This window comes from Ascaphus truei, chromosome 4, assembly GCF_040206685.1.
Source record: "Ascaphus truei isolate aAscTru1 chromosome 4, aAscTru1.hap1, whole genome shotgun sequence".
NCBI classification, from domain to species: domain Eukaryota; kingdom Metazoa; phylum Chordata; class Amphibia; order Anura; family Ascaphidae; genus Ascaphus; species Ascaphus truei.
The window spans coordinates 120,122,383-120,134,744 of NC_134486.1; the positions used below are offsets into that span (position 1 = coordinate 120,122,383).

General features: G+C 42.3%; 1 protein-coding gene across 2 annotated transcripts in view; it reads left to right on the top strand.

Annotated features, from left to right (window-relative positions):
• The first annotated feature begins 334 nt into the window (after positions 1-334).
• The window catches only part of SYNE1 (spectrin repeat containing nuclear envelope protein 1), a 603,546-nt gene continuing 591,518 nt past the window's right edge, over positions 335-12,362 (top strand). Inside the window, exon 1 of one of the 2 annotated variants that reach the window (XM_075596504.1) lies at positions 335-587. The gene's annotated coding sequence lies outside the window, so the exon portion shown is untranslated. Of the gene's footprint in view, positions 588-1,520; positions 1,656-12,362 lie in introns of those variants that run through there. The other variant, XM_075596505.1, reaches the window with a different exon arrangement.

Sequence of the window (12,362 nt, forward strand, 5' to 3'; positions counted from 1 at the left end):
AAAAAAATAAAACAGCACTAAATTGATCAAATAAAAAGAATCCCTTTGGAAACAATAGTCATTTTAATACATTTGGTGCAGGTTTTTAATGCTCCAGTATTGGCCAACTTTTGCAGCCAAGAGACGTTATGCCCAGAAATAGCTCCCGTTTTAACCCCCAAATCTTAGCTGACAAGTTACTGTAGGGACATTGTGGCAACCCAGTCTGAATTAGCAATGGTAGGAAAGGGTTGTGTAGATGGAAGTTGGAGACCACTCCTTCCACACATCAGTCTCCACCTTACCCTCCCTTTCTCCTCTGTTTCCCCGCCTTGGTGCTACACAGAGAGAATTGAGGACAGCATTGAGTTGATGACAAGGCTGCTGCAGGCAAAAGCACTGCAAGGAGATAGAGCGATGCAGCTCTGAGATCTCCAGGCTGTGTCCTCTCTCCATCCTCCAGAGTGAGAGTGGCAGTTTGCATCTATAACAGTCTGATCATAATAGGGTATTTGATGATAGAAGTGGGAAGAAGCTGTTGATTTCCAGAAATCCTGCATCATGTTACGTGTAATGGAATTGTCTTCATAAGCAGAGGGGGCAGCCTGGTAAGTCTTGAGGGAATCTCAATGAGATGATGGGCATCCCCTCTATACCCGTGTGCATGCAGTGTGATGGGGGATACCTTATCTGTGTCTGATGTTGTATCTGGGTGTCTTTTACAGTATGTGATTGCATAGACTTTGTGCACCTGTGCCGTTATTGTACTGTATCTATATATACTGTATCACAGTATGTATGCATCAATGTAGTGGGAATTATCCCTTGTACTGGATTTGTGCTTCTGTGTTCCTAGTTTGTCAAAGTGTATGTGCACATACATGACTGTGTTACAAAGTGTGTTTTTTATTTGCAGAATCTGTGAATGGGTCTAAGAGAGCAACACGTTTTGTGTGCATTGCAGTGTATATCTGATATGTCTATGCACATACAGTATTTAGATACATATCTATCCACCTGTATATAAATGTTTGATTATATACATTTATATAAATGTTTGATTATATACATTTATATGTGTGTGTGTGTGTGTGTGTGTGTGTGTGTGTGTGTGTGTGTGTGTGTGTGTGTGTGTGTGTGTGTGTGTGTGTGTGTGTGTGTATATATATATATATATAAAAGTCTATGGCTGTTTCAATGTGTGTGTGTGATTGTGTGTTTGTCTCTATATGCAAACGCACACACACACACACACACACACACACATATATTAGCCTAATTGGTAGGAGCGCAGGAATCATTTGTGTGTGTGTGTGTGTGTGTGTGTGTGTGTGTATATACACACACACACACACACATTTATGTGTGTATACGTTATATCTATGTGTGTTGACTTGTGCATATGTGAGTGTATTTGTGTAGCTGTGTCTACATATTTGAATATGCTTGTTTGAGGACAGAGTCGGTGCAGGGTTGTTGTACTTGGTTACCAAGGAGCAAGGCTTCCTGTCAACCACAACAACACATCACAGGAGGGTAATGAATAAATACAATGCGAAAAAGAGTAACCAGCAGCTAGTGGGAGGAGATTACCCACAGTAGTAGGAATCCCAGAGATTAGTTTCTCACTTGACTGTAGAGCAGGAGGAGAAAGGCACAAGAAGGGCATGAGAAAGGTGAGAGATGGATGTCTTTTTGTGCTCATTTAGGCTTTGCAGATCTTGCTCCTTCACCCTTTCCCTACCAGAGTGGCCGGTAACACACTGCTTTGCAGATCTTCTTAACCCATACGCTGCCCGAGGGGGTCAGCCCATCTGGCTGCGATAGGGTTAATTAACATCCACAGGGTAACGACAGAATTTCCTTCATTGGGCAGCATCGTTTTCTCTCGAGCTTTGTCATTTCCGTTTGTGGTTGATATAGGACGCGAGCATTACACTGACAGGTGCATGTTGACAGAACTAGGGCACCAGATAACTCAACATTTCATGTACTCGTGAACGGCTATACAATCAAAGGTACAATTGTTTTAATGATGCATGCAAATGTGTGTGACCAGAGTAAGGCAACATTACCAAAGACACTTCTTTGCAAGTATTGTCTGTGATATGCAGAACCTGACCTTGTTATGGAATATGTCAGTGTTTTTCAACCAGGGTTCCTAGGAACCCTTGGATTCCCCGGGCATCCCTAAAGGGTTCCCTGCAATTTTCCTGTCATTTGAAAGTGGTATCAAATACAGAAGAATTTATCATGCATCTTGATCTCAGGCACACTTTTATAGAGGCTTGGGTGTTCCTCAGATTTTCACATAGTGTTCCTTAACCAAAAAAAAAACGTTGGAAACAACTGGAATATGTAGTTCCACCACAAATACAATCTGGTCTGAGCTAGAAAGCTACAGTTGAACCCGTTATAACGCGATCCGTTACAATGCGAATCTGCTTATTACGCGATGCAAGCGTGGCTCCCAATTTTCGCAATTATGAATACTTTACAACACGATTATTGGTATCTTAAATACTTTATTGTACAACGCATACAATTGTACATTATTTCTAACGCCATCCGCGTATGGCACGATGTGATTCTTTGGACCCCATGCACAGCGTTATAAGGGGGTTGAGCTTTATATACCTGTTCAGATAAGCTAGTGCTCACCTCTGACTATTTTTGGGGTGTATTTGTAGTTAACTTTATACCAAAGCATGTTGACCTACAGTATACGTTTATTTTACTCTGGCTAATCAGAAGAAGGCTATTTGAACTCATACATTGGGGTGTTTGTATGAAGGCTAAAGTGTAGCAATTCTAGGGCAAAATAGCTACGTCCTAGACTTTGTATCAAAGAAAAAAGTCCAGTTGAAATCACTAAGATTTTTTTCTTTGATACTGTGCATTTTGTGCAGTTTTTTTTGCATAGAACCGCTTTTGCCTTGATACATATACCCTATGCAATCCACGCAGCATAAAAATAAAAAATAAATAAACTTTTTTGTTTTATTATATGCAGCCTTTATTGAAAACGATTTACCTAAGCTGACGATCAATTGGTTCTCCCGTGATCGATCAGAAAAATCCTGTTTTCCGGGGCTCACTAATTGGCTGCCTTTTAGTTTCAAATCAATGTGTATGTCAGTGTATCTCAGCAGCTACAATGTATTCTTATATTACTAAGGTAACGTTATCTAGTGTTACAATTTACAGCTCAAACTGCTGGGCATATTGGCAACAAATTATCACAAACAAGAAAGTGTTACCAAGATCTTACACTGCTGGGGAGGTGGGCTAAAGCCTGCTATAGAAATCAGAGGATGCTCAGCATATTAAAACTCATTAAAAATGGCATTGAGTTACATTTTAAAATAAAAAAAGTAGTAAGTATTATCTAATAATACAGAACTGATTAAAAAAAAACACATGTAAGATATTGCTTGAATTGCTCCTTTTTTTCAACTTAAGTTTTGTATTGATTTTTTTTCAAACAGAGGTATTCTGAAATAAAACATCAGATAATAGGTATTGGGAAGGGAGAAGGGGAGTCAGGGTACATAAAAAAGGGAGAGGAGGGGGTTAGCATGTCAGTGAAACAATGGTTTACGGTACTTTACACAGATTTAACTTAGTTTGCTGTGGCAGGCTGTGGAGACCCCTGGTCTTGCCTCGGGCCCATTTCTAAGGAACCTTGTTCTTCGCATAGGCTCAATTTAGATGACAGATCGAATTAATGTTAGGTGGACCTTTGGCATGTCCCAAACTGTTTCAAGAGACTGAGAACAATAGATTACAGACATACAGTAGAGAGCCTAAATTCCCATTTGGACTAACATGCGTATGAGATCCAGGGTTTCCAGACTTTTTGGAAGTTAAGTGTTTTGACCTCCTGGGATCTAGGGTTAAGTGGGCCAGTTTTCAGTGAGGATGATCTGTCTAAATCAGGGTCTAATGCGAGATTAAAATCTCCTCCCAAGATGATTTGGCCTCTGTGTTGTAAAGAATGAGCTGAGAAACATAGTACAGTTTTCATTCGGGGCATAAACTGTTGCTATAGTCATGTCTCTTCCATGAAATTCCCCTACTAATATCATATATCTACAGTACCATCCCTATCTACTTTTTTAGTTTTGTGTGTAGAAGCAATGCGGTTGTGGAACAGTATTGACACACCCCTTCTTTTGATCATCGCGGAGGAAAAGGAGACCTGTCTTGGTAGTTTGGGTTATCTGGGGATCTAGACTGGGTTGCTTGCAGGAGGAGAATGTCTGCACCTTTTTCTTAAAGGCCGTCATTGCCACCCTCCTCTTTTTAGGGCAATTCAAGCCTTTCACCTTAAGCGTTGTTACTTTAATGACATTGCGGGTTTGTTTTAACCACACTGGCAAGAAAGAATATAGGGTCCGCTGTCCAGCTATTGTGCTTGTCACCTGACGGCTGTTCTGAGAACAGGGACAGGGGTAGTGAATTGCTCCTTTAATATAGTCTTCTATGCTTTGACAGTGTCTTTCTCTGCATCTTTGCTTTTAGCTTGCATACGTTTTCTGTTCATGTACAGAAGAGAAGTAATTTTATTTTGGCAACAGTATAATCTATCGGTCAAAAAGCCCCCCGTGTTTTATTTGTGCAACTAACCAGTAAAAACAGCACTGACAGTGTATTCTATTGAAAGACGTATTTTATTTTGTTGTATTCCCAAGAAGACGATCTGATGATACAGAAACGCTACTCAAAGGAAAAATATTCTGCTTACTGATCCCTATCTTAATTCTTGCACTCCTGGATTATGTTTAAAACCAGAGACAGCACATAAAACACAGACAAAGCTCAGTTTTAGCACATCCAGTGAAAATCATACACGGTACAGTGCCTAAATATATATGTATAAATATCTATTAAGTAAAATGGTCTTTTAGTTTGACATTTTTGGCCAAAATTGTTGTAAGCCCCTGAGCCAACGTCACGGCAGACCACAATTCAGGGATCCCTAACGCTAATATAAATTCTTAATAACCTGTGTAATAACAGGAAGAATGATTTATAGTAAATCTGTCAATATTAGTTGCAAAGTTCTAAGTCTGATTGAAGCCTTTATTAACCTGTACATTACCAGGAAAAGCACTCTGTATTAGAGATGTCACAACCATCCTGCAAGCAAACAAGTTCCCCTGTGTGGAAGATGCTATGGAGTGAGCCCTTAACCATTTAAATGTGGGAGGGGGTGAGCTTAAATTAAGTAGGAGGTTGCCAACCTCCAATCAGCCAGGACTAGCTGAAACACAATTGTAAAATATACTGGACACCTAACAAGCTCCTATTGAACCCCCAAAATAACCACAACATATATATAAGCATATGAGTGTCACAGAGGAGTGCTACTGAGCATGGCAATATATATTTAAAACCAGAGACAGCACATAAAACACAGACAAAGCTCAGTTTTAGCACATCCAGTGAAAATCATACACGGTATTATTATACACGGTGGTTATTTTGGGGGTTCAATAGGAGCTTGTTAGGTGTCCAGTATATTTTACAATTGTGTTTCAGCTAGTCCTGGCTGATTGGAGGTTGGCAACCTCCTACTTAATTTAAGCTCACCCCCTCCCACGTTTAAATGGTTAAGGGCTCACTCCATAGCATCTTCCACACAGGGGAACTTGTTTGCTTGCAGGATGGTTGTGACATCTCTAATACAGAGTGCTTTTCCTGGTAATGTACAGGTTAATAAAGGCTTCAATCAGACTTAGAACTTTGCAACTAATATTGACAGATTTACTATAAATCATTCTTCCTGTTATTACACAGGTTATTAAGAATTTATATTAGCGTTAGGGACCCCTGAATTGTGGTGTGCCGTGACGTTGGCTCAGGGGCTTACAACAATTTTGGCCAAAAATGTCAAACTAAAAGACCATTTTACTTAATAGATATTTATACATATATATTTAGGCACTGTACCGTGTATGATTTTCACTGGATGTGCTAAAACTGAGCTTTGTCTGTGTTTTATGTGCTGTCTCTGGTTTTAAATATATATTGCCATGCTCAGTAGCACTCCTCTGTGACACTCATATGCTTATATATATGTTGTGGTTATTTTGGGGGTTCAATAGGAGCTTGTTAGGTGTCCAGTATATTTTACTCCTGGATTATGGCCTGTGTCAAAAATTTAACACAATAGCCATTGTTTAATCATGTAATTTAGTTAACAAATTATGTGTATTCACCTACTGTAGTGCCAACGAGTATTCTAAAACAAATCTGGGGCAATCACCAACAAGACCAGGTATATGCTGGGTACCAGCTGGGTACATGCTGGGTACATGCTGCAACATTTCTGCAGGCAGACTTATGGCCCATCGGATTAACAGCAGGAGTCCCTGGCAGTCCCATTCAAACTGAATGGGACTGCCAGGGACCCCTGCTGTGTTAATCCGATGTGCCATTAGTTTCTGCAGAAATGTCACTGAAATGTTTGCAGCATGTATGCAGCATGTACCTGGATCTTGTTGGTGATAGCCCCAGATTTTCCAAGGCAAGTTTTAGGCAAGTTTTAGAATACTCGTCGGCGCACCTGTATTATGGTATTTCAAAAAAATGTAGTATGCAAAATGTAGTATGCTGTTTTGATGAGGTGTAATATATGAATGTAAGTCCCTTCACTGCTATAGGGTTCTGCAATGCATTGGTGTCCCCTTTCACAGCTAAGAAGAAGCAGTGTTTCAGGTTTACCCTTGCATTGGAAAAGCTTGATTAACCATGCTGAGAACAAATTTAAGTCAAGGTGAGCAACTTGTTCTGCTTTCACTGCCAGTGCCCATTCAGTGAAAGAACAAGGCAAATTCCCATGGTCAGAAACATTGAGGCTGATGTACCAAAGTCTCCTGGCGGCAAAACCGGAGCAAAGAAACTGGAGCAAAAGACTGCACCCAATTTATCAAGGCAAAAATCCCATTGTTTCCAATGGGATTTTGTTATTTGATTAATTTGTTGCAGTTGTTTGCTCCACTTGTGCAGCTGGTAGACTTTCCTACATCAGCCAGTCAGGGGCACATGCATGAAGTGCCGGTATGGGTTATCACATCCGTTCAGGCGTTATCTCCCATTCAAGCCCATAGAAATTAACACTGGAATGTGTGCAATAACCCTTTTATGCATGTGAACCATACGAGTCTATGGGCAGCCCCCCTCCTTCCAATTTGCAGCGTCAAATTACGCCACGGACGTCACACGGCGTCTCGTTGCCATGGTAACGCAATGTCATCTGACGCCGTGACAACACGTTGCCATAGCAACGAGACGTCCGTGGCATCATTTGATACTGCGAATCGGATGGAGCAGGAGGGCGGCAGCAAGGAGGTGCCCGGGATATATGTAAGTGATTTCCCATCAGGACCAATAGGCCTGAGAGCGTGGCAAATGTATGTGGGGCAGACATTTTTGCCACCCCAGAATGTTGCCACCCTATGCCCAGGCCTAACGGACCTAATTGGAAATCTGCCACTGTCTATGGGGATTATTTATCAATGCACCAGATTTATTGAGGATACTTATTAAGGAAAGACATTTCCATTTAAATCAATAGGATTTTCTACATTGATAAATCTGGTGCTGTATGTTTGCACCAATTTCCCCTCCGTTTTCCTGCTGGAACAGTTTGATACATATCCCCCCTGCCCCCCAAACTTGTCAATCACTTACTCTGCCCCATATATCTTCTTGCTATTATTGTTTGTCTGTAAAGCGCCAATTTATTCTGCAGTGCGGTACAATAAGGGCACAGAGTTATGTAAATGACATAACTATTTACTTTACTCACCAATGAGGATGGACATGAACAAACAGATACAAAGAGGTAACGAGGTCCCTCAATAAAAAAAAGTGGTTCAATTCCTGGGCAAACAATTGCACCAGATGTATCAAGGAAGAACTCTTTGGGGTATATGTATCAAGGCAAAAGTGAGGCAAGTCTGGGGCAACATTCTTGGTCCAGATTTGTGAAAGAAATTTCAATGGTATTTTTTTCTTGAAGCACATCTGGTGCAGATTTTTTTGCCCCAGAATTGCACCTCGTTTGCTTTGATACACTTTTGCCTTGAGGCCTCTATGGGGCCAATGTATCAAAGTTTCTAGGCTGCAGAAGTGGTGCAAAACTAGAGCAAAAAAACTGCACTGAATTCATCAAGGCAAAAATCCCATTGTTTTCACTGGGATTTTTTTCTTTGATACATTTGGTGCAGTTTTTGGCACCACTTTTGCAGTCTTTGATACATCAGCTCCTATGTTAAGAAGTTACGAAGTGTGCGCTGCCGCAGTTGTGTGCATTTTTTTGCTTTTTTTGTGTGTGACACTTGACATATTTATAAATTGTGTATTTCTGTTTTAGCATTTGGCGCATGTTGCGCTAAACAAGAAGACTTAAGCCAAAAACCATCAAGAAAAGTAATGCAAGCCGCACATTTTTAATACATAGATCTGCGCCAATATGCAAATGTATGTAACTGCGCTCACTTGCTCCATAAATCCCTCATCTCGTCGCAGGCAGACATACCCGAAAATGGCTCAACTACGATTAATACATTAATGCTGCCTGGTGCAGGTATATTTCAGCGAGAATTGCAACACGTTTGCGCCAACATTTTGCCTTTGGTTCACAGAGCCCAAAGTATTCATTTTAATTGCTATGCTGGGATATCACCTGAAAGAGCTTATTTAATAGGGCAAAGGTCGGCAAGCTGCGGCTCCCGACCCGCTTGCGGCTCTTTCCGCACCTACATACAGCTCTCCTCCATCCGTAGGTCGCCGCTCCTTAGCTGCTGCCTCTCTCCCTCGCTGTGCTGCTGCTGGTTGCGGAGGGGGCCCGGTCGGCGCTGGTCAGGCCTCTTGTTGCCGCCGGGCATCACCCCAGCTACTGCTGGTCTGCCTCCTACACTTTCCCACGTCAGGTCTCTATGATACTGACGCATGCCTGAAGTGTGCGCCAGATCTTCTGGTGCGCGCTGATGTCACAGAGCGGCCCAGCAGGTAGGGAACGGCGACACAAAACAGTGCAGGAGAGAGGCAGGCCCAAAGTAAGTGTACAGTATATGTGTATGTGTGTGTGTGTGTGTTTATATATATTTTTTTGTTATCAATGCAAAGTTGCTGCCGTGATAAGTCTCACATGTTAGAGATGCAACCATGTGGAATCTCTTACTTTAAAACTGACGTTCTTGAGCTTTTTTTAGTGAATCCATCCTTTTTTTATTATTATTTTATGATCGATCTCTTTGCCTTTTGTGTGTGTGTACAGAATATTTTATATTGGGTTTCTCGTAGTTATATTTCCGGAAGTGGGCCAAACTTGCTCCTTGAAGAAAACATTGTTATGTTTATTTGAACAGTAAGTGAAACAGATTATGGATAATGTGCCTGGAGAGCTGGTGATTAATATGCTTTGCAGAAGCCAGCCCCTCGAGTAGTGATATATATATATATATATGCAGTGTTCGACAAACCTATACATTTGCTCGCCCCGGGCGAGTGGATTTAACCCCCGGGCGAGTAAATATTGGCCCAAGCAGCACACGTTTGGTACTAGGTGGCGAATAGATTTTTCTGTGTGGCGAGTAGATTTTTTGGTGATTTGTCAACCACTGTATATATGTATATATATATATATGTATATATATATATATATATATATATATATATATATATATATATATATATATATATATATATATATATATATATATATACAGTGTTCGACAAATAAACCAAAAATCTACTAGCCCAACCAAAAAATCTACTCGCCCCTAACCCCGCCCCTATTCCTGCCCCCAACCCCGTTTTAAAATAAAACACATTTAATAAATTCCTAGTCAGAACAACATTCATTTTTGACATAAATGTATTTATTATATTACATTATACTACAATTAGTCGTATGTGTGTCTGTCTGTGTGTGTGTAAATGTCGGATCTTACCTGATCCGCAGTCCCTCAATGTCCAGGTACCCTCATTCCCGCAATGTTATACATTGGAGGGGAGGTGTTCCCGACCTGTCTTCTGGGTTAGGGGGGGTTCCGATGTCTTCCGTGTGAAGCTTTAGTTAGATCTGGAAGAAAGCAGTATAGGTTATTTCGGTGTAGTATAGGGCAGTTAAGATATATAGGGTAAGTAAGATATCCAGTTCCAGAGTGTGAGACGACACAGAGAGAGGGTGAGAGAGAGAGAGAGAGAGGGGGGGTGAGAGAGATATCCCACGGAGAGCGGGAGAAGAGGCGGGGGGCAGGCTGGGTGTCGCCCTCGGCGGCTGCCACTGCGGGTCACCGGGTGTCAGACACGCCGGGACATGGGGGCGGCGGCAGCAGCCTCAGCTCAGTGGCTGTCGGTGGAGACCTTCCGGGACCTGGCGGAGATGCCACGTGAGATCGGGAGTGAGTGGGGAGATTTGGGGTGTCGGGGGGAGATTGTGGTGAGGGGGGGTCACGGAGGCCGGGAGAAATTGTGGTGAGGGGGGGTCACGAAGGCCGGGAGAGATTGTGGTGAGGGGGGTCACGGAGGCCGGGAGAGATTGGGGTGAGGGGGGAGTCATGGAGGCCGGGAGAGATTGGTGTGAGGGGGGGGGTGGTGGATGGCCCGATGGGAGGGGGTGGTGGGTGGCCCGATGCGAGGGGGGGGCGGATGGCCAGATGCGAGGGGGGGCGGATGGCCCGATGGGAGGGGGGGGGGATGGCCCGATGGGAGGGGGGGCGAATGGCCCGATGGGAGGGAGGTGGGGTGGGCGACAGATGGCCCTGCAGGGGCCTGAGGCAGACAGGCGTGGAAGGGGCTGGCTGCCGGAAGGGGGAGGAGTGGAAGCGCTGAGGAGGGAAAGTTGCTGAGAGGCGGGGGAGGAGCGAAGGCACTGCACAGAGAGCCGGAGGCGGGGTAATCTCCCCCAACAACATGAACCCGCCTCCGGCTTTTTTTTTTTTTCTCCAGCGCGAGCGCGGGAAAAACAGCAGCGCGAGCGGGGGAAATTTAAAAAACACACGTGTGCTGCTTGGGCCAATATTTACTCGCCCGGAGGTTAAATCCACACGCCCCGGGCGTGTAAATGTATATAATTGTCGAACACTGTATATATAATATATATATATATATATATATATATATATATATATATATATATATATATATATATATATATATAGAAAAAAGAGAGAAAAAGCGCACTCCCATAGTGCATTATCTTATGATGCAGATGAAATAAAATTTATTTAAATAATTTTAAGGTAGATAATACACACTTACAAGACATAAAGAGAGTAAAATTCACGTAAAGGTATCTTTACACACAGACTCCTGGTACAGATCAGCTGAGATGGATGGGGGAGACCTTTCTGAAAGCCAGTTGCCTTTAGACCTGCTGCTGGAACGCTCACACACAGCAGAAACGACTGCAGACAGAGTCACAGTGACAGCAGGCACAGTGGGAGATGGTAACGGTCTCATGACCTGTATGTGTTAGCGCTGCTTTGTTTTTGTTTATATATATATATATATTTTATATATATATATATATATATATATATATATATATATTTGGGGGTGGAGGATAGTGTGTGTGTATTTAGGGGGGTGGAGTGTGTGTGTATTTTGGGGGTAGAGGGTGTGTATTTGGGGGTGGTAGTATGTGTGTATTTGGGGGTGGTAGTGTGTGTGTCTGTGTATTTTGGGGGGGTAGTGTGTGTGTGTGTGTGTATGTGTGTATTTGGAGAGTGTAGTGTGTGTATTTGGGGGTAATGTGTGTGCGTGTTTATTTGGGGGGATAGTGTGTGCGTATTTGGAGGGTAGTGTGTGCGTGTGTATTTGGGAGGATAGTGTGTGCATGTGTGTATTTGGTGGGGGTAGTGTTTGTGTGTGTATTTGGGAGGGGTAATGTACTATTTTGCACAGAAAAAACAATGGGAAAACAAAATAAAAGGACTTATTATTGTGAGATGCATTTTATTCCCCCACATATTTTTCTTTTCCCTAATTCCGATTCAAGTAAGTTTGTTGTATGTTACTGCTTATACAGTATATACCTATTAGTGTGTGTACAGTATATGTATGTGTTTGGGGGGGTGTAATATTCATTCATGTGTTGCAGCTCTCAGAATATTTTTTTATACAATGGCTCTTCTTCCTTGAAAGGTTGCAGACCCCTATACTAGGGTAATAGTTGAACGAGCCCACACATTTAAAAAAAATAGTTTTCAAAGAACCCTGTCTGCAAAACTTGGGCACAAGTGGTGCCATGCAGAGGACCGGGTCTAATAAAGAAAAAACATTGCATTGAAAGCAATGGGAAATGTTATATTTGATAAATAGGCCCCGATGTTATTGCCCCTATATTGCCCAAGTTTTGCATCAAG